Source organism: Mirounga angustirostris, unplaced genomic scaffold (assembly GCF_029215605.1).
Source record: "Mirounga angustirostris isolate CCGP_5_RB_7025 unplaced genomic scaffold, mMirAng1.0.hap1 SCAF_17, whole genome shotgun sequence".
NCBI classification, from domain to species: domain Eukaryota; kingdom Metazoa; phylum Chordata; class Mammalia; order Carnivora; family Phocidae; genus Mirounga; species Mirounga angustirostris.
In genome coordinates, this window is record NW_026991725.1 from 1,750,815 (window position 1) to 1,772,539 (window position 21,725).

At 54.5% G+C, this 21,725-nt stretch overlaps 1 protein-coding gene across 1 annotated transcript in view; it reads left to right on the forward strand.

Annotated features, from left to right (window-relative positions):
* Positions 1-21,725, forward strand: part of RTN4RL1 (reticulon 4 receptor like 1) — a 70,735-nt gene that overhangs the window by 44,393 nt on the left and 4,617 nt on the right. The gene's annotated exons all lie outside the window — the stretch shown is intronic.

Genomic DNA, 21,725 nt, shown 5'->3' on the forward strand with positions numbered 1-21,725 from the left:
CTGCTGCCTGGCCCTCTGTGGCCTCAGGGCTGGTTTTATCAGTCGCCCAGCGCGGGGCATGCTCCTGACCCAGAGAACGGAGTCATTCTGGGGCCTTCCCAGGTAAGGGCTCTCGGTGCACACTTCAGGAGTAAAATATCCCTGTTCACGCCCTCCGCCAGAACACTCTCCTCCCAATCTTACTGGGAACTGTGTGTGTGCCTGGGACACATGTCGCTGTATCACATAGAGCTGGAAGGTAATTAGGCGATGTTGGGGAAAATTCCGTCTGTCTCCTGGGAATACTAGAATAATGAGCCATCACAGAGGGCCAAGGAGGCAGGTGGGGGACTGCTGACCTGAGCCGAAGGCTCAGATCTTTCATTAGCTCTGGAGGTGCTCCTGATGTGTTCCTCCTCATGGCTGTGGAAACTGAGCCGGCCCTGTTCTGGAGCAGGAAGCGGGAGCTTTAGTGGAGAGCCTAAAAAGGGTACTGTGGGCTTTGAAGCAGGAAAGCAAGCAAGTCGTCCCTTTCTGGGGCCGGGGGGAAGACAGAAGCCACAGTCCTCCACAGTGGCACGTGTTAATGAGGCCCGGGGTAGGGGCACAGAGCGGCCAGGGGTCTTTGCCAGCCCTGCCCTGAGCCCCTGGGAGGGTCAGCCAGACCTCCTCCGAAGTGCTCCCAACCTGCCTCCCTCCACGGTGGAGGAGCACACCGGGTAGCCCTTGAGAGGCGTTGGAGAGACCAGTTTCCCCAGCCCAGCCTTCCCAGCAGTCCCATCACAGCCCCTCCTTCTCCAGCCCCGGCTTGTCCCCACATGGTGCCACCCACAGCTCCCAGTTTTAGCGAGAACGTGTTACCCTGCGCGGCCTCCTACCCCCCCACCCCCCGTTCCCATGCAGAAACCTCCAGTCAGCTTCCTGGGCCCGTTCTGGGCACCCTTTCAGCACCGCTCACACCTTCTTGCGCAGCCTCATCCGTTCTCCGCACCAGAGCCTCACCCTGCACGGGCACTGGGCTCTCTGTCTCCACTCTCCCTTCTTCTTTCTTTAGTTTTTCTTCCTCTTCTCTCTTTCTCCCTTTCCTCTTTCCCTCCTCAGGTCTGTGGCATTCCAGCTTGGGGATCGGCAGTGCCAACCTTCCCAGAGAGTTCTGTTTGCTCTCTTTGCTCAGAGCCACCTCCTGGGGCTCTCGGATTCCTGGGTACACCCCTGCTGCCGCCGCTCCTCCTGGGGGCCACAGGGACCTACTCTGCGCCTGCCACCCCGTGACCGCGTGAGCCACCCCAGGGTAGCCACCGGGTCTGTCCGACACACAGCCGCGGTTGGCAGTGCCCGGCCAGCCCCTGGCACCAGGTAGTTGCCCAAGCTGTGCTATGCTAGAGGGCCGGTGAATGACAGCAAAGGCCACGCCCCTTCCTGGGGCCTGTCTCCAGGACCTCTCAGGGCCCGTCCTTCACTGGTCCTCCAGCTGTGCTCATTTAGGGGAGCCCTTTGAGTGGGTGTCAGGACTGGTTTCCTCCAAGCGAGACCAGCCTTTGGAGGGTCCTGCTCTGGCCCCCTTCCTGTTGCTCCCCTCCCCTAAGGGCAAGGAGTTCAGGGAGCCAAGGAGATGTGCCCACCTGGAGCCCGTGCCCACCACTCGAGGGCAGTTCTGTCCAATAGAAATGTGAGCAACAGGTACTTTATATTTTCTAGTAGCTACGTTAAAAAGGTAAAAAGCAACAAGTGAAATTCATTTAAAATATTTTTATTTTGGGGGCGCCTGGGTGGCTCAGTCGTTAAGCGTCTGCCTTCGGCTCAGGTCATGATCCTGGGGTCCTGGGATCGAGCCCCACATCAGGCTCCCTGCTCCGCGGGAGGCCTGTTTCTCCCTCTCCCTCTCCCTGATGCTCCCCCTGCTTATATTCCCTCTCTCGCTGTCTCTCTCTCAAATGAATTAATAAAATCTTTAAAATATATATATTTTTATTTTTATTTAAGCCAGTATAGTGAAATTACTGTCATTTCAACATGTAATCAGTATAGCGAGCATCCTTTTTTGTACTAGGCCTTCAAGGTAGCCGCATTTCCAGCGTTCGGAAGCCACATGTGGGTAGCAGCTCATGCCCTGGACAGCTCTAGACCACACACTAGGCATAGGCATTTGAGACCTCAGCATTCTCTGCTCAGATGGCCCCAGGCTGCTTCCAGGGCCTCTTCCCCATTTAGGACTTTTCAGGGCAGATTGCACCAGAAGTTTGAGGGGTGGGAAGGGCCAAGAGCCTGTCTTGCCTCCGAGGAGGGTAAATTCCACATGGACTCGCTTTCCTTCTCAGCTCAAAATCCACTCTGATCCTAGAGGCAGGAGTGAGGAGAACTATGGGGCACTGAAGGACAGAGGAGGCCGGGAACAGCCCAGGGGCAGCAGCGGGCCCTTGGGATGGTGGGAGGCTGGAATCTGGGAGAGGTAGCCTGGACAGGCCGGCTGGCAGAGGGGAGAGGGGGTGGGGGTATCGAAGTCCACAGACAGGTTAATGGCTCCTGCCTTGCACACAATTGAATTTGCCCTCCTGAGCCTCCTGGCTCTGGGGAAGGGCCTCTCCTCCTGGGAGCTCAGCTGGACTACCAGAGCCACAGGGCCTGGGTCAGCCAGGCCTGATTCGATCAGGAGAAATGAAAGACACAGGGCTCACAGACAGCGCAGTACCCAGAGGGGCCGGTGGCTTAGTCCCAAAAGATAAGGCCAGTGAAGAGGGCCCATGTGGGGGCTGCGGATCCATCCTAGCTCTGCCTCCCTCCTGGGAGGCCCCCATCCTCCACAGTTGACAATTATCTATACTATACCTCATCATGCTCTCCCGCCTTCCCATTCTCTCTCTCTTTTTAAAAAATATTTATTTTTAAGGAATCTCTACACTCCGCATGGGGCTCAGACTCACAACCCCGAGATTAAGTGTCACATGCTCTCCTGACTGAGCCAGCCCTTTCCATCTCTCTTAAAGGCGGTCGCAGGCCGACTCAAAAATCAGAAAACTTGGAACAAGCCTGTTTTCCTTTGTGTCCATGGGGATATGCAACACATGCTGAAACCAGGGTGGAAGAAACAAATGAAAAAGACTCTGTCCTTTCTCTCCTGCCAATCCCTTACATCTTGTATGAAAACCAGTGCCCCACCATACACTCTGTCCTCTCTGCGGGAGGCTGGGGGACAATCAGGGGACACATCGCAAAGTAGAGAAGACACCACACTGGACATGCTCTCTCGTGCCTCCAGGCCTTTGACCGTGCAGTTCCTCCCACCAGAACATCCTCCCCCTTCCCCCTTGAATGCCCTTGGAGGCTGCCTTCCCGCTGGGACTCCACTCCAGGCAGCTGCTTGCTTTCTACCTTCTCCATGTTTCCATAGTATCGTAGACGCTCCATCCCAGCGCTGGGAGCGCGCTTGTTCATTCAATCCACAAGTCATCGCCCAGCGAGCCAGCCCCTCTTGGGTGTCGGGCACTGTCCTGGAAGCTGCGGACATCCTAGGGAATAAGCAGACAAGGGGGAAGACAATAAACATGTAAACAAATAATTAAGCAAGATACTCGCAGTGAGTGTTCAATGCTAAGAGGGAAATAGAGCAGGATACTTATGTAATCAAGAGGGACTGGGGCTGATAGGGACAGCTGCTTTAGACAGAGAGGCGATGCTCCAGCTGAGGCCTGAATGCTAAGAAGGAGGTGGTCCTGCGAGAGGGCCGGGGGCAGAGTGTTCAGTCAGGAACAGTCGCTGCGAAAATTCCCAGACAGACACGTTGTATCACTCCGTTTATACGAAATACCCAGCATGGGTAAATCCACAGAGACAGAAAGCAGATTAATGGTTGCCAGGGGCCGGGGAGAGGAAGAATGGGGAATGACTGCTAATGGGTATGGGATTTCTCTTTGGAATGATGCAAATGTTCTAGAACTCGATAGTGGTGATGTTTGCCCAACATCGTGAAAGTACTAAATGCCACAGAATTGTATGGTTTAAAATGGTGAAAATGGTACATTTTAGGTTATGTGTCTTTTACCATTAAAACAACAAAACAAAAGCCTGAGCTTGCCGTGGTCTAGGAACAGGAAGGCTAGTGCAGCCAGGGATGGGGGGAATGGTGCGGGGTGGGGCTGGAGAGGTGGTGGGGGGCCAGTCAGGAGGACACTGGGGGTTGGAAGGGAGTTTGCATTCTGTTTGGTGCAATGGAAAGCCACTGGGAGATTTCAAGCAGGAAAGTAACCCGATAGCTCTTACTGTTTTTGAAGATCCTTGTGGCTGTGGTGTGGGCTGTGGGTGGTGATGGAGCTGAAGCAAAGGCAGGGAGACCAGTTAGCGAGACCACTGCAGCGGTCCAGGGGAGGGAGGACGGCGGCTTGGGACGGGGTGCCCACAGTGGGGGCAGAGTGATGTGGACAGATTTGGGATCTATTTAAAGGGTAGAGCCCACGGGACTTGATGGATTAAAGGGAAAGAGAACAGGGGAAGAGGAAGCATATGGAATGATGTCTACATCTTCACCTTGAGCAACCAAAAGGATGGAGTTGTCAGTTACTAAGATGGGGAAGCCTGTGCGCAAGAAACACCTTTAGGGCATGTTGAGTGGGGCTGCTGGTCAAATCTCCAGGTGGCAATGTCAGGTGGGCTGGTCTGGAGTTCAGTAATGAGAGACACATCTGGTCTTCCGCCCCGGGGAGATTGTACTGAAAACCTGAGCTCCCCCGATAGATGCTAGGGATAGGTGTGGCTGCAGAAGATGGAAGGTCCAAGTGCTGAGCCCTGGGGAATCGGGATGTGCAGAGATCAGAGGAGGAACGGCTGGCAGAGCAGACCAAGAAGAGCAGCCAGCCAGGTAGGAGGAAAAAGGGCAGAGCCCTGTCTCTGAAGTCAAGAGAAGGAAGTGTTTCTCGAAGGAAGGGCCAGCTGTGTCCAGTGCTGCTAAGAGGGTGAGTGGATGAGGGAGTGACAACGAAGTCACTATTGGATTTGGCAGTATGAATGCAGGCCAGCCTGTCTGGTGCACCTTGCGCTCGTGGATCATAGTCGGTGCTTCTTAAAGGTCGGAGGACTCGAGACAATGATGCTGTGCAGTGGGCAGCATAGACTGCCCAGAGCCTAGGGGTTTGAGCAAGAAACCAGATTTCACAGGGAAGTGGCTGAGGGGCTGTGACCACCCAACAGCCATTGCTGAGGGGAGGCTGGGGGAGGCTGCGGGAGGCTGCAGGAGCCCAAAGCAGCCCAGGATTGCAGTGCACCCACCGGCACATTTTCAAAGGGCCTTCCCTCTGCGCCTTTTCCGTTTTTCCTCTCAGGAGAGGTGATTCATATTTCAATACATTCCAGCTGAAAAAGGATCAGATTTTGAGCAGGTGGTAAGTCAGTACACGGAAATTGGATATATTTTGACTAATGCAGTTTGAAATTTGAAAACTGCAGACAATTTTATTCAAGATCCATTTTTATACCAACCCATTATTGGGGGAAAAAGGCAAGATTTCAGGTTTCCGGGGGAGGACGTGTGAACCCAAGCCTGTCACCACCGAGCCCCCGTTAAGCAGGCTTGACCTGGCCGGCTGGCCAGCACACCTCCCACTGCTCCCATTTCTGCCGGAAACGCTTTCTTTAGCAACCACTTTCAAGTGTCCCCCTGGGGTTACTAGTCCAATTTAATCTGACCTCCAGCCCCACCTCTGTCGCACCAACTCCAGCAAATCCCTGGGGCTGGCACTTAAGACAAGTTTTGTGGTACAGACGATGGTATTACACAGAATTTCCACTTCCTTCCCCAGCCGCCTTGTCCATTTCCCCAGCCTCATGAGTGTGAGGCACCAGGAGAGAAAATAAATAATGAAGACAGAGGCAGGAATGAAGTTATTGGCAAGGGAGTAAGATACAGTTCGTGGGAGGTAGGGGAGCTGCCTGTTGGGGAGCCCGCGGGGGAGAGGGTCCCAGAGGGCCTGTGAGAGAGCTCTCTCCAAAGAGACGTGTAGGGGCACCTGGATGGTGCAGTCGGTTAAGTGCCCGACTCTTGATTTTGGTTCAGGTCATGATCTCAGGGTGATGGGATCGAGCCTCACACTGGGCTCCGTGCTCAGCGGGGCATCTGCTTTTCCCTCTCCCTCTGTCCCTCCCCCTGCTTGTGCTCTCTCTCCCTCCCTCTCTCTCTCTCTCAAACAAATAAATAAAATAAATCTTTTTTAAAAAAGAGAGAGGTCTTGGTTTGAATCCTGGCTCCACCATCTTGGGTGAATCCCCACCTTTTATTGAGCCTTATTTTTCTCAACCGTAAAATAATAATTTCATAATAATTTTTTTTTGGAACATTCAATGAGTGTACGTGATACCCCCGGCTATGGATGGGTCTGACACATGGGAGGGATTCAACACACATTCATCGCCTTTGCTTCCCCGTCCCAGAGATCTCTCCATATGAGGCACACAGCTCTTGTCTCTTTTGAGTAGCTCAGTCTAGTTGGGAAGGCAAACGGCGAAGAGTGGTGTCTCTGAAAGTCCCTATGACTGGTGATCTTCTGGGTATAGAACTTAAGGCTCTGTGAGCTAAACTTTCTGGACGGTGATTTGTCATCTTGCATCAACGAATCTGATTTAGGGAAAGGCTGAGAAATTCAGACAAAGCTTTATGCACAAAGATGTTCATTCCAACATTGTATAGTTTAGGCTGACTCTTTTTTTTGAAGATTTTATTTATTTATTTGAGAGAGAGACAGAGATAGCTACAGAGAGCATGAGCGGGGATGAGAGGGAGAAGCAGGCTCCCTGCTGAGCAGGGAGCCCCATGTGGGACTCGATCCCAGGACCCTGAGATCATGACCTGAGCCCAAGACAGATGCTTAACCAACTGAGCCACCCAGATGCCCCGCTGACTCTTGAAAGAATCACTAAGAGGGGCGCCTGGGTGGCTCAGTCGTTAAGTATCTGCCTTCGGCTCAGGTCATGATCCCAGGGTCCTGGGATCGAGCCCTGTGTCGGGCTCCCTGCTCAGCAGGAGGCCTGCTTCTCCCTCTCCCACTCCACCTGCTTGTGTTCCCTCTCTCGCCGTCTCTCTCTCTGTCAAATAAATAAAATCTTTAAAAAAAAAAAAGGGAATCAATAAGAACATTCACATGGCAATAAACCAAATATATGATGTCAGGTATGCAGTGACGTTCCCCTCTCGCTAGTCCCTGAGCTTCTAGTAGTTCTCCCAGGAGGCAACTAATATTACCAATTTTGTCATGGTAATCTGTAACAGTGAAAAATGAGAAACAATCGAAATATTCCACAGATAAACAAATTATGGGCTGTCCATACAGAAGGATACTCTGCAGTCTCCACACCATTACCACACCGTTCTTCTGTTACTTAACTGTGTGTTTCCTCTGGCCCAGGCCCTCCACATAGGCTGTTCCCTCTGCCTGGAACCCCACCTCTCCACCTTCCCAATGGAGTCCTTCTCAATCTTCAAACTCTCCCAGCCTTCCCACTCCCACTGCCAAGGGGAGTCCCCACATTCCTCATAGCTCCTTGGATCTCTCTCTATGGGCTCCTCTTTTCAGGGTGTGATTATATATGGATGGGGCCATCTGATGAGTGTCTGTTTCAGATTGTCCTCTCCTGGGGGTGGGGTCACTCTGCCCGCCCAGCCGCCTCACTGTAGAGCCTCACACATGGAGACACCTGGAGAGCTGCTGAATGGATGAATGGTCTAAGTTAAGCAGAAGACACGGGATACAGAGCTCATATACAGCGCGATCCCAATTTTATTGCTTTAAATAAAATTTTATTTAAATTTATATATCCCTACATAAATGAAGGAAGTACAGAGAGAAAGCACAGCAAGGCACTGCCGATTGTTGTCGAGGGTAACGGGATTGTGATGACTTTTCCTCCTTTTCACTTCTCTACTTTCCATGTTTTCCACAATTGGCAAGTATTATTTTAGAATTAAAATAAATGAGGAAAGGGCGCCTGGGTGGCTCAGTCGTTAAGCGTCTGCCTTCGACTCAGGTCATGATCCCAGGGTCCTGGGATCGAGCCCCGCGTCGGGCTCCCTGCTCTGTGGGAAGCCTGCTTCTCCCTCTCCCACTCCCCCTGCTTGTGTTCTGCTCTCGCTATCTCTCTCTGTCAAATAAATAAATAAAATCTTAAAAAAAATAAAATAAAATAAAATAAATAAATGAGGAAGAGTGGCTTTAAAGAAACACCTTCCGGGGGAGCGTAGGGTTTGGGGCCCCCATGGAGAAAGCCCATGCCACTTCTGCCCAGGTCAGAGCTCCCAGGCCTGTGGTCAGAGGCTGGAATGTGTGGCTGGCTGGCTGGCTGTCTGGAGGTCGGGCCCTGGAGAAAGCGCAGGGCTCAAGACAGCAGGGAGGAGGAGGCAAGTCAAGGCCTGGGGCCTGAGATTCCTAGACTCTGCAAGATGTCTTTTTTTTCCTCCATGATTTATTTCCTTTATTAAATATTAAATGCATGCATCAAAGTACAGTATGTTTAAGGTATAGAGAATAATAAAACATTCCCCGAGTCCATTGCTCAGATTAAGACACAGAACACCACAAATACATTGGAAGCATTCCCTGCAGGGGTCTTAAGTGGCCAGTCAGGACTCTGCCGATGGGTCAGAAGAGGAAGTCCTTTGAGGCAAGGCCTGAAATGCCTCGTAAACTCATTTATCCTCTTAGGCATGAGATACCTGGTGGCCTCTGGCTGCTAAAACTTATTGTATATCTACATCTACCCACGATAAGGCTGCCTCAGCTAAGGAAAGCACCTGGTTTCTTTGCTTTGGGCTCGAATTACATCAGCTAAATCATCCATTCATTCCTGCACTTTCCAGACATGTATGGATGAGCTTTGTGCACCAACTGGGCACCCCAGCAGTTCCACATCCCTAGTGTTGGAGGCAGGTGACTTTAAGAGAGTCGTGAGTGCTTGGAGAGGAGGCAGCACTGAGGAGGGTGGGGGGGTCTAACCCAGAAGGAACGGTCTGGGGAGGCTTCCTGGGACAGGTCCTGTCTGAGCCAAGTCATGCAAGTAGGTAAGTTAGACTTCTTTGATTGTAAGCAAGAGAAATCTAGTCTGACTGACTAAGCAAAAGAGGAACTCACTGGAAGGTGTGTTTGGGGCTGTAATTAAAAACCCAAATCAGGAACGTCTGGGTGGTTCAGTTGGTTAAGCATCCGCCTTCAGCTCAGGTCATGATCCCAGGGTCCTGGGATCGAGTCTTATACGGGGCTCCTTGCTCCTTGCTCAGTGGGGAGTCTGCTTCTCCCTCTGCCTGCCACTCCCCTGCTTGTGCTCACTCTCTCTTATAAATAAAATCTTTAAAAAAAAAAAAAAACACCCAAATCACAATGGCTATAACGAGAATTATTGTGTCCTATAAGAAGTTTGGAGATCCCAGGATTGGTTGACTCCTTGGCTTAATAAGGTCATTATGATCCAGGTTCTCGCCATCTTTTCACTCTGCAGTCTTTGGCAAACTGGCTTTGGCCTTTAGGGCTTTAGGTTCCCTCATGGCCGAAAGATGGTGCGTGGGCACCAGGCATTTCGTTCTCACCCAACCACACTCAGAGGCAGGAAGAGAGAACATCCCTTCCTTGTGTCCCTTTTCAAAAGAAGGAAGAGCATTGCCCTGCCCCCAAGTCCTTCAGTTGACTTTCTTTGTGTCTCATTGATCAGAATGGAGTCACATGCTCCTATCTAAACCAATCACTGACAATGGAGTAGCTTAATAGAGACTGGCTCCCTCCCACTTCTGGGGAAGGAGTCTAGCTCCTCTAGGGCGTACGGCTACCTGGTAGCTGAATGAAATCTGGATCTTGATAGCCAAGAAGCGGGGTGTTACTACAGATAAAGGGCTGGTATCCAAAATCTATAAATAACTTCTCAAACTCAACACCCAAAAAACAAATAATCAAGTCAAAAAGTGGACAGAAGAGATGAACAGACACTTCTCTGAAGAAGACATACAAATGGCTAACAGACACATGAAAAAATGTTCATCATCATTAGCCATCAGGGAAATCCAAATCAAAACCACACTGAGATACCACCTTACACCAGTTAGAATGGCAAAAATGGACAGGGAAAGAAAGAACAAATGTTGGAGAGGTTGTGGAGAAAGGGGAACCCTCTTACACTGTTGGTGGGAATGCAAGTTGGTACAGCCACTTTGGAAAACAGTGTGGAGGTGCCTCAAAAATTTAAAAATAGAGCTACCCTATGACCCAGCAATTGCACTCCTGGGTATTTACCCCAAAGACACAGATGTAGTGAAAAGAAGGGCCATATGCACCCCAATGTTCATAGCAGCAATGTCCGCAATAGCCAAACTGTGGAAAGAGCCGAGATGCCCTTCAACAGATGAATGGATAAAGAAGATGTGGTCCATATATACAATGGAGTATTACTCAGCCATCAGAAAAGATGAATACCCAACTTTTACATCAACATGGATGGGACTGGAGGAGATTATGCTAAGTGAAATAAGTCAAGCAGAGAAAGTCAATTATCATATGGTTTCACTTATTTATGGAACATAAGGAATAACATGGAGGACATTAAGAGAAGGAAGGGAAAAATGGGGGGGGTATTGGAGGGAGAGATGAACCATGAGAGACTATGGACCTGAGAAACAAGCAGGGTTTTGGAGGGGAGGGGGGAGGGGGGATTGGTTAGCCCGGTGATGGGTATTAAGGAGGACACGTACTGCATGGAGCACTGGGTGTTATACGAAAACAGTGGATCATGGATCACTACATCAAAAACTAATGATGTATTGTATGGTGACTAACATAACATAATAAAATTTAAATAAATAAATAACAACAACAACAACAACAACAAAAAAGAAGCGGGGTGTTAGGTGGGCCGCTGCAGAAAGACCCAAAGAAGAAGCTGAACAACCCCAGGTCTGGGCAGGGCAAGAACCAGGGTGGCTCTGGGGGTCTTGGTGGAAAGAACCATTAGGCAGTGTCCTCAGGATGGCCCCACCAGGGTGATGCAGCTCAAGCCGTGCTCAGCTGGAGGGACCTCACATCAGAGAGGATTCTTACTTGCAAGCAACAGACACACCAGCCTTGACTAATTTAAATAAAAAGCAGATCTATTTACAGGTAACTCACAGAATCTCCCAAAGGGTTGGGAGCTCCACAGACAGGAGCGATGCCCCAAACAAAGACAAAGACACTTCCAGCTCGTACGTCCAATGTTCCCCGTCACAGTCACCGCCCACCCTGGCTCTGCCACCATCCTTGTAAGCATTGCTCCCAGCTTAATCGCACCATTAAGTCCTAGTTCAAAGTCTGGGTTACAGGCCTTGCCCAGTCTTCCAGGAAGAATGAGAAAGTGAGGGCTTGACCTTTTCTTTTTTTTTTTTCTTAAAGATTTTATTTATTTATTCATGAGAGATAGAGAGAGAGAGAGGCAGAGGCAGGGGGAAAAGCAGGCTCCCCGCGGAGCAGGGAGCCCGATGCGGGACTCGATCCCAGGACCCTGGGACCATGACCTGAGCTGAAGGCAGACGCTTAACTGACTGAACCACCCAGGCGTCCCGGGCTTGACCTTTTCAGCTTCCACAGGGAGGGAAGGACTCATGTACCTAAACTGGGAGATCTCGCAAATACAGGAAGGGGGTTTAGCAGCTGGGTGGCCAAGAGGAGTGACGCATGTCCACAACACACTCTCCTGGAGGCATCTGGGGAAGACTGTGAGCTCGTGGAAGCCAGGAACTGGCTTCTTTTGTCCCCAGAGAAACTGGGTCTTTTGTCCCCAGAGCCCTCCTGGCACAGTGTCCGGCCCAGAAGAAGGGGAGGGGCGAATGTTTGCTGAGCGAATGCAGCTCTGTGAGCCGGGGAGTGACGCAGCGGACGTCATCAGAGGGGCCGAGAGCCCCAGCAGTCCAGCGGGCGGTGAGGAGGACTTGGGCAGGGGCCCGGCGGGCAGTGGGCACTGGAAACCTGTGTTTGCAAACATGCAAATGTCTCATGCGACTGGGGTAGTTTGATTTCCCACCAAATGGAAGGCCTGCTTCATTCTGTCTTCTTTCTCCTCAAACTCCCACCCTCCTCCCTACTTTTGCTCCCAGCTAATGACCCCCTTTTACTTCAGGGAGACAAGAAGGCTGGGGTGGGGGGCAACTCCGTCATCTTGTCATTTGCATAGACCTTGCGTCCCTCCCCTTGCCGCGGGAGGGTGTTCCTTCAGTGCTCTGGGCCTCCGGGCCTTTGGCCCTCCCACTCCTGCTGCTTGGGCTTCTTTCCCTCTCCCTCCTCCCAAATCACACCCACAAGCGTGCAAACAAGCTCTAGTCTCTTCCAGCTTTAAAAAGCAGACGACCTCCCAGGACTCCACGCCTCTCCGGGCGCTGCCCTGTGTCTCTGCCCCCTTCACAGCAAAGCTTCTGAGTGAGTGACCTCTGGGTGCTCATAGACACTGCTCCCCGACGCCAGCACCCCAGGATTCTTCCCTGGCCGGGTGAGGACGGGCTGGGCCACGTGACTGACTCTGACCCATGATACACAGGCAGGAGTGCTGCTTGAAACAAAATCCCGTGGTGACCACGGCCTCTGTCCCCTCTGTCGTGAGACAGCCAGGGTTCTGGGTGGAGGATGTGTTCTCCACCCAGATCCCTGAGCAAGAAACCAGCCTCTGCCGTGAGCCACCGAGACCCTGGGGCCGCTGGTTACATTCGCATGCCCTAACCTGTCCTGGCTGACCCAGTGCTGTCTCCCCATTCACTCTTCCTCCCCCTCTAGAATGCATTCTGCCCCCCTCGTTCTCCCAGAAATGAGCTTTCTGGCGTCCCCAGTTACCTCCATGTTGCCAGACAACTGCGCTTCATCCTCGCGGAGCTCTCCGAGCCCTCATCATGGCCAAGTCCACCTTCCTCCTTGAAATACTCTTGGCTTCCGCCACACCAGGCACCGTGGCTTTCCTTTGACATTGCTGGCCGTTCCTCCTCCTTTACATTCCAGAATTGTGTTGCTGGAGGCCTCCATCCTGGTTCCCCTCTCTTGACAGGTGACCTCATCCTTTCCCATGGATTTAAATACCATCTCTGCGCCCGTGACTCCCAAGTGTGCCTCTCACCTCCAGTTTGGTACATCCACCTGCCACCAGTTAAACAGCCCTGTAAGTCTCCACAGGCTTCGCTTGTCCTAAATTGCGTTCCTGTTGGCCCCTGAGCCTGCTTTCCCAGGCTCCTCCAGTCTCGCTGTAGCCTCATCCTCTGAGCCACCCCATGTCCCTCCCAACCCCTACCCCTTACACTGGTCCACTTCTATGTCCTGCCACTTCTACATCCTAAACATTTCTCATTCTGTCCACTGCTCTCTGACTCCATGGCCCTGCGCCTCCTTTTGCCCCACCATCCGTGCTCCAGTAGCAGTCCCTCAAATCCCATCATACTGCTCCCACTTCAGGCTCTTCCGTGGCTGCTCACCATACCCAGAATTAGGTCCAAACTATTCCACTGAGGCTTTCAAGTCACTACAAAGCCTGCCTCCTGCCTTTCTGACTGCATCTCCTGCCCTGCCCTTCTTCCCTCATCTATACTAAGTTTGGTCCTGTCCCAGGGCCTTTGCACCTGCTGTTCCCTCTGTTCTTTGGCTCCTTCCTTTCCTTTAGGTTTCAACTCAGGTGTCACTGCTCAGGGAGGCCCTTCATGAGCACACAAACTAATGTCAGTCCCCCCATTTGTCTCAGTCTTTTTTTTTTTTTTTAAGATTTTATTTATTTATTTGACAGGGAGAAAGAGTACAAGCAGGGGGAGTGACAGGCAGAGGGAGAGGGAGAAACAGCCTCCCCGCTGAGCAAGGAGCCCGATGTGGGGCTCGATCCCAGGGCCCCAGGATCATGACTTGAGCCAAAGGCAGTCACTTAACCCACTGAGCCACCCAGGTGCCCTCTCAGTCTTTTTTTTTTTTAATTTTATTTATTTATTTGAGAGACAAAGATAGAGAGAGAGAGCTCGAGTGCGGAGGAGAGGAAGCAGGCTTCCTGTGAGCAGGGCGCCCAATGTGGAGCCTGATGTCAGGACCCTGGGATCATAACCTGAGCTGAAGGCAGAGGCTCCACGGACTAAACAATCCAAGCGCCCCCGTTTGTCTCAGTCTTAACCCCCTTGTTCTGTCCCCAATGTCTACTGCCGTTTGTCAGTCTGGTCTTGTCTGGTCCTTTGGCTTAATCATCTCCCTGCTGGAACGCGTAGGCCCCGTGGGAGAAGGAGCTGGATCCTACCGTTGCAGCACCAAGCACAGAGCGAACTTGCATGAATGAAGGAGTCAGGGGACAGGTTCAGAATGGGGTGACCAGGTGACCGATACCCCAGATTTGAGTTCTGAATGCCTTTTGCAGACAACATGGAAAGGGTGCTGTTCCAGGAAGTAGGAACAAGGGCTCCTGGAAGAGAGTTCTGCACCTGCTTCTCACAGGCTGGGTCCTATCTCCTGTTTTCTGTCAGCCAATGCCAGGGCCTTCGGGATTTGGTAGATCCCCACCCCTACCCTCTCTCCCTCACAACCCCTCAGCGACCCCCAGGCAGGCAGTAGACACTTGCCCCTGGGGACTGTCCCATGGCCACAGAGGTTCACCTGCCCCACCAAACACACCTAAGATACCACTCCAGTTTCAGTGAGCCTGTCTGGGTGCAGGTGGGTCCACAGTTTGCTGTGGTTCTGGGGGAGGGACAGTAGGCTCCAGGGTTTGGAGGGAGGAGGCAGGATGCAGAGCCTTCCCTAAACCTCCTGGGAAGGACTGGCTCTCAGAAGCCCACAGCCCTCAGCCTTGCGCTGCCACAGCCCAGATTCTGGAGCCCCCAAACCGAGGAGCAAATTTGAGTAACGTGGAACACGTTTTATGAGCCCCAGAGGGGCCTCCCAAGGTGAAGGTAGAGCCCAAATACCTGGGGCATTCTGCAGAGAGCTGGCAACTCCAGATGGAGACGGATGGACTGGGAGGAAGGGCAAAGTAGAGAGGTCAAGACCCCATCCCCACCTGCGGTGCCCTGGGGGCAGCCAAGGCCTGACAGGGAAGGAACTTGAACCTGGGTCTGAGCCCTGACTCAGTGTCTGATCTGTCAGGTCCCTCTGCCAGGCCTCTGGGGTCTGGAAGCACCAGGGTAGGGTGGGGTGAAAGCCAGGGTGCACCGGGGTTGCGGAGAGCACTGAGGGGGTGAGCAGTAACTCCTTTGATAACAGTACCAGTAACACAATCACCACCCTTGGCGAAGGCTCTTCTTCAGCGCACCCTGGGCTACAGTTCAAGGGCACAGCCTCACCGAGGGCTTCCAACACCCAGGAAGGCAGGTGCTCGGCCTCCCAGTTCCTGGACTAAAAAACTGAGGCCTTGGAGGTTTAGTGACCTGCCCAGGTTGCCCAGCTGACATGTGCTCCCAGTGGGGCTGGTCCCAAAGCCAGGCAGTACCGGGGTATAGAGCTGCTCGCGCCAGCCTCCGACCTCCCACCCCCCAGAGGGCACCCCGCAGCGAGGAGGTGGCAGATGCGGCTAGGCAAAGCTGGGGAGCCTGAGGTTGCTCCAGTGAGGCCCCCTGAGAGCTCGGCAGCCCAGTTAGCACGGCATCCCGGCCAGGCCTGTGCAGGGGGCTCACCACGGCACGTAAAAGCCAAGGACTGTTCCAGTAAGGGGCCACTTGCTTCCCAGCTGAGAGTGACCCTGGAGTGGGTACGTAATTGAGCGTGTCGGGAGGAGAGCAGGAGCTAAAGACAAAGCCAGAGTGAGTGCCGAGATAAGACGGGGATGTCACAGACCCAGGCCCCCTTTCTGGGCTGGAGTTCAGGGATGCTGCAGGAGGAAAGGGCCCAGGCTGCCAGCCCCCTTGGTGGCCTCCAGAGACAAACACGAGCTTGCACACGCATGTGCATGTACTCCGTTACTGCATACACATGCATACGTGGCCATGTCTACACACACGGCTAAACACACAGTAGCACACGCATGCACAGAGATGTCCTCCGATCCGTGCACACACACGTACACACGTGCGCACCCAGGCCCCGTGTAGGCCGGGCCTGCCTCCCGGCTGCAGGCAGTAGACCTAAGGCGTGGGTGTCTAGAGAACACTCATGCTTCATGCCTGCCTGTGTGTCCCATCCCCTTCCTGGGCCCAGAGAGTTTGGTTTTTGGAAGGATGGCACAGTCTTGGCCTCAGATAGGGTGACTGACTTGTCCTGGTTTGTTTGGGACTTACCAGTTTTAGCCCCGAAAGTCCCAAGTCCTGGGAAAGCCCTGAGTCCTAGGCAAAGCTGTGTTGGTCGCCTGCCCCTTGGACAGGTCTGGTGTGTAACTTCCCTTGCAGAGCTCTCCCCACCATCTGTCCCCCTATGATGGCCCAGGGGCCCGCGAGAGAGAGCCATGGCCGAGGGTGCTCTTACCGGAGGCCTTGGTACTAACAAGAACTGCTATGTTTATTGAGCACCTACTATGTTCCAGGCACCGTTCTAGGCCCCAGGGGCTCAGCAGGGAATGCACCAGACAAAAGCACTGTCCTCATGGAGTTGACACTCAGTGGGAGGGGACAGAAAAGGAACAAGATAAATAAATAAATGAAATAATTTATTAGAAGAGGATGACCATTAAGCGGAAAAGTAAAACAGGGATGGGCTTCTTCCCTATTTTAAATAGGCTGCTCGGGAAGGCCTGGCTGAGAAGGTGACCCTGGGAGAGACCCGAACTCTGGGGTGAGGGCAAGGGCCTTGCAGGTATCCTGGGCAGTGCTCTAGGAGGAGGGAGCAGCCAAAGGCTGGTGGCAGGACATGCCCAGCATGTGAAAAAGAGCAAGAAGAGGCTGGGGTAGGGAGGAGAGGCTGTGGCCAGGGCCCCAGTAAAGACTGGAGGGTCTTGGGGCGCCTGGGTGGCTCAGTCGTTAAGCGTCTGCCTTCGGCTCAGGTCGTGATCCCAGGGTCCTGGGATGGAGCCCCGCATCAGGCTCTCTCCTCAGCAGGAAGCCCGCTTCTCCCTCTCCCACTCCCCCTGCTTGTGTTCCCTCTCTCGCTGTGTCTCTCTCTGTCAAATAAATAAATAAAATCTTTAAAAAAAAAAAGACTGGAGGGTCTTACTGAGCACGATGGGGCCGAGGAGGGTTTGAGCAGAGGGGTCATGTGCTCTGACTCAGACTTGTGCTGCTGTGTTAGCCGACATGTAGGGGCAAGGGTGGGAGCCCGGGGACCCCTCGGGAGACTGTGGCAATAGGCCAGGTGAGAGATGATGGGGGCCCTGGCTGGGCTGGTGGCTGGGAGACATGGGTGGATTCTGGGTACATTGTGAAGGTGAGCGCACAGGACTCCTGGCAGACTGGGTATGAGGTGAGAGAGAGGAGTTGGCAAGACTCTGAGGTTCTTGCCTGAGCCGCCAGAATGAAGACACTGCCTTCACCTGAAGCGGAGAAGATGCGAAGATGCTTGTGGAGGAGGTGGGGGGTGGAGGGGGGGTGGAGGAGCTGCAGCTCACCTTCGGACAGACTGCATTTGAAGGATGGAGATCTAGAGGGGCGAGTGGATCACAGGCATCTGCAGCGGGGGACGAGGAGGGAAGCCCAGCCTCTCTGGGCTGGCTTCCTTGTCTCCAGGGCTGGGCCAGGCTGGGGTGGGGGGACACTTCAGAAAGTGGTGTGTGCTTGGGTGTGGCCTGGAGGGACCCTGCCAAGTGGCCTGGGGCTCCAGGAGCTCTGTGAGCTCAGCCAGCCTGGCCCGAGGCTGTTCTCTGACCGGCCGAGCCATTTGGTTAGCATCGATTGGCTCAGAGAAAAGCATCTGGCAAGGCTGGGGCGGGGGGGTGGGGGGACTGGGCCTGTGCGGAGGGAGGGGGGGCTGCAGAGCCAGAAGGATTGGCCACATGACTGACAAGACTCTGAGGCTCAGAGAGCCCCACGGACTTGCCTGGGGGCCTTCAGGGGATTCCAAGCCATGGGACTGTCCCTGCACAGGTGTAGGGAGAGGTGGTCAGGGGGAGGGCTGAGACCGTGGGGCCGGGGAGGGCTGAGCGGCCGTCCGTCCGATGATGAGCCGATGAGGCTGGCCTGCCTGCCCCTGGCAACTTGGAGCTCCTGGATTTGAAGTCAGGGGTGAGGCCTGTTCCACCACCCTCTTCACCAGCTGTGTGGCCTCAGCCAGCCTCTCTCCCCTCCCCCCCCCCCCCCACTGTGCCTCATTTCGTCTTGGATGGTGTGGTGGTGTGAGGGTTCCTTTAAAGAATCTGGTCCGTGATTAGGACTGGGTCCTCTTCCTTGGTTAGCTCCGTCCTGCTCCCAGGGTGGGCAAGCTGCAGGACCCCTGCCACTCTGGCCATCTGGCCTGGGACTGGAGCAGAGGTCCTGCCAGTGCTGGTTTCCCTGGGGACCTCTCTGGCCTCCCCAGGCCTGGGTGTCTCCAGCCTCGCAGAGCTGGTGTTACAGCTTCTTAGGGAGCTCTGGCTACTTAGAGGCTGAGAGAAGAGAAGGTCTGGGATAAGACGGGGGGCACACGGCCTGTTTCCCCACCTCAGTGCCTTTGCATATCCTGTGCCTTCTGCCTGTTATGCCCTTCCCACCCATCCCGCCAGGTCCAGCCCCACAGGCCCATTCATAAGCACATCTGGGGTTGCTGAGTAGACTGGGTGAGGTCTACTCGCCCCCTCCCCCACAGGTTCCTGCCCAGCAGGTGCAGGGTTTTGGGATTTGCGGGAAGGAGGACATGGAAACAACACAGTCTCTACTGTGTATTCTCTATGCTAGCAGGGGAGCAGAAGCAGAGGAGGCGGCACGGGGCGGCAGGGACCTTCCCTGAGCTTCCCCTTACACACACACCCTTAGGTGCCTACTCTGGGCCCCGGCACCTGGCCAGACTGCCTAGGATTGGGGGCCCCCCATCTGCTAATGAACCCATGAGGGCTTGCGAAGTTCATCACCGGACTCCTCCCTGCCCTAGCACATTGGACACTCCAAGACTCAGGGCAAGTATTGAATGGAGGAAGGAAGGAATGAGGCTGCGGAGCCTCAGGTGAGCTCAGATGTGTGGGAGGCCAGGAGGCTTGGGAGTAGCCGAGCAGTCAGGTGCATGCCCCTGGAGGAGAGGAGGAGGAGAGCCTGAGGAAAGGGGGATGAGGCCCAGCCTTACTTTCTTCAGCCCCCTCAGGCAGATCAACGCCCGCCCCACGCAGGAGAGGGCTGAGGAGGCGGATGGGAGGGGGTGCAAGTCTCCTCCACAGAGCCCAGCTGCTAATTTGCAATCTTAAGGTGCGCGGCAAAGGCATCTGCCTCATTGTTGGTACGTTCATCAGGCCATCAGTGGGGTTGGGGCCCCCACTGGCACACGGAGGGGGCACAGGAGGAAGAGCTGCAGCAACCAAGCGCCAGCCTTCCTGGGAAGAAACCCGGCAAGGTGACAATCCAGGACCAGCACACCCATTGGCTTGAGCACGGGTGCCAAGGGCGGAGGAGTTTGGCTGCGAGGGCTGGTCCAGGGCCTTGGAGATGGGACCAGCTTCTAGGGTGGAGAAGCAGATTCAGCGGAGACCCACTCCAGTGCCCAGTGGAAGGAGGCCAAGGTAGTGCAAGGGCAGCTTCCCTGGCCTGGATCCCTGGCATCTGGGCGGCACTGAAGGATGGAGAGCAGCTCTTAGCGGTTGGCTGGGGTCCCTGCCTCCTTTGGGGCCCCTCTCGTAGGAAGGACATGGGGGGTTCCTTCCTGGGTCCTGCCTTTACCCCACACACCCGCCAAAGTGTGTTCACAAGCTGGCTGCTCAGCCCATGCCTAGATTTTTGGGCATTTGTTTTTTTCATCCAAGCTGGGGTCTCTGCCTGGTTTCCCTGTGCTCCGACATTCCCTGGCGCACCTGTCTAAGGGAGGTTATGGCTCTCCTTGGGGCCCCCAGCTTCCCTGGGAACACTTCTGAGAAGCCCAGCCCCAGGGCCTCATGGAGACATAGGCCACAACAGCAGGAGGAAGGGTTGTCTGCCCCCATCCAGGTCAGGGGGGCAGGAGAACACCCCCACCACACAGTAATGCTGAGGATCAGAGGAGAGCAAGCAGAAGCACTTTGTAAACTTCATAAGCTGCACAAATGTCGAGTGGTATTAGTGCTGAGCCTGCCACAGCTTACCCCTGCCCCCATGGTCGGTGTCTCTCTGCTGCCAGACATAAGGGCAGGAAAAGCCTTTTTCTTTGCGGCATCGCCCCCCCCCCCCCGGGTCTGGTGTGGCACTGTGTGTCCCACAGGCACCAGTTTGTGACCGTGGCCTGGTCCCCTTCAGCACAGTGAGTACTGTGAACGCCCTTGAGCTGGGAGGGGTCCCCTGGGCCCCCCCCCCAATGGCAAGGTGGGGGCCGCTTCTCTGGGGCAAGGTTCCTGGGAGACAGCAGCCTGGGCAGGGGTGAGGAGTGCCAGCGAGAGAGGGGAAAGGGGTGTCAGTCTCTGTGGAAGCTGCAGCCAATGTGGGTTGGGTCCTCCTCCCACCCCTGGCTTTTGGAGGCTCAAGGCACCTGGCAGGCTCCCGGAGAGTCAGCTGGGGCTTGGGGTTCAGGCTCCCGGCCCCTCACACTCTTGCTTCCCCCCTGCACAGCTGGGAGCCCCTGCCAGACTGAGGTGGGCAATGGGGGCCTGGAGGTCAGACCCGAGCCTCCACGTGGGGCACGCTGGTAAAGCGATCGTGTCCTACCCGTGTTACAGGGAGGGAAACTGAGGCTTAGCCTGCAGGCTGTCCAGCGGTCGCGATGACTGAAGACACTGCAGGAACCACCTAGAGCGTGGCCCGGCCCGGAAAGGGTCCTCACAGCTGCACAGCCGCCGCCGCCACCGAGGTCATAATTGCTCTGAAATCGCAACCGAACCCAATTATGCAAAAACGAAGTTATATGCGATGATTTTTATGTTGGAAACGTTCGGTGGAAGCCGGGTGATTACAGGGGGACGGGAAGCAGCTGCCGCTCTCTGCGAGCCCGTAACTCCCAACAGCTGGGAGCTGTCACTTATTTACGATGCCGTTTCTGCCAGGAATGAGGGGTGGCAGTGGTGGCTAGGCCTGCCCGAGACAGGCCAGGAGGCTAGGCCAGCAGCAGGCCTGGGAGCCTGGCCTAGTGGCCCGCATGAGGCCGGGAGCAGGCCAGTCCGAGTGGCCGGGAGTCTTGGTTCTCTCCACCTGCTTTGGGCAGAGCCAACAGCAGGAATCAGCTGAGCTGCCCCAGGCCCCGGCCTCCCCCGAGAGGCCCAGCTGGCCAAGCTGGAAGGGGCGGGCAAGAGGCCAAGCCCAGGCAGGGACGAGATGGCTGCCTGGCCATGCAGGGTGGGGGTCTACCGGCCTGGAGCCTGTCCTCGCTCGCCGGCGCGCCTGCCGGGCAGCCTGGGGCAGCTGCGACCCTGGAAAAAGGCAGGTAATGATGATCGTCTATAATGAGGACGCTCCGATAATGAGCACGGGGCTATTATCCGACCACAGGCTGGACACATCCGAAAATAAATTATTTTAGGGATCCATTAACGAATGCCTAATTAATGCCCAATTAGAGGGAAGCTACAGAGGAAATGCTCCGGACAGTCGAGAGGCAAAAGGCCTGATTTGCCACCACGGCCGGGAAGCACACAGCCTGGGAGTGAGGTGCGGGGATGGGAGGGGCCTGAAGATGGACCCGATGGGGGGGGCCCAAGCCAGGCAGCCCTGGTGTCTCCCCCAGTCCTTCACACATATGTCCCCTTAGCACATCCTCGTAGCTCCGCAAGGAACAACTACTACTATTTAGAAATGAAGAAACTGA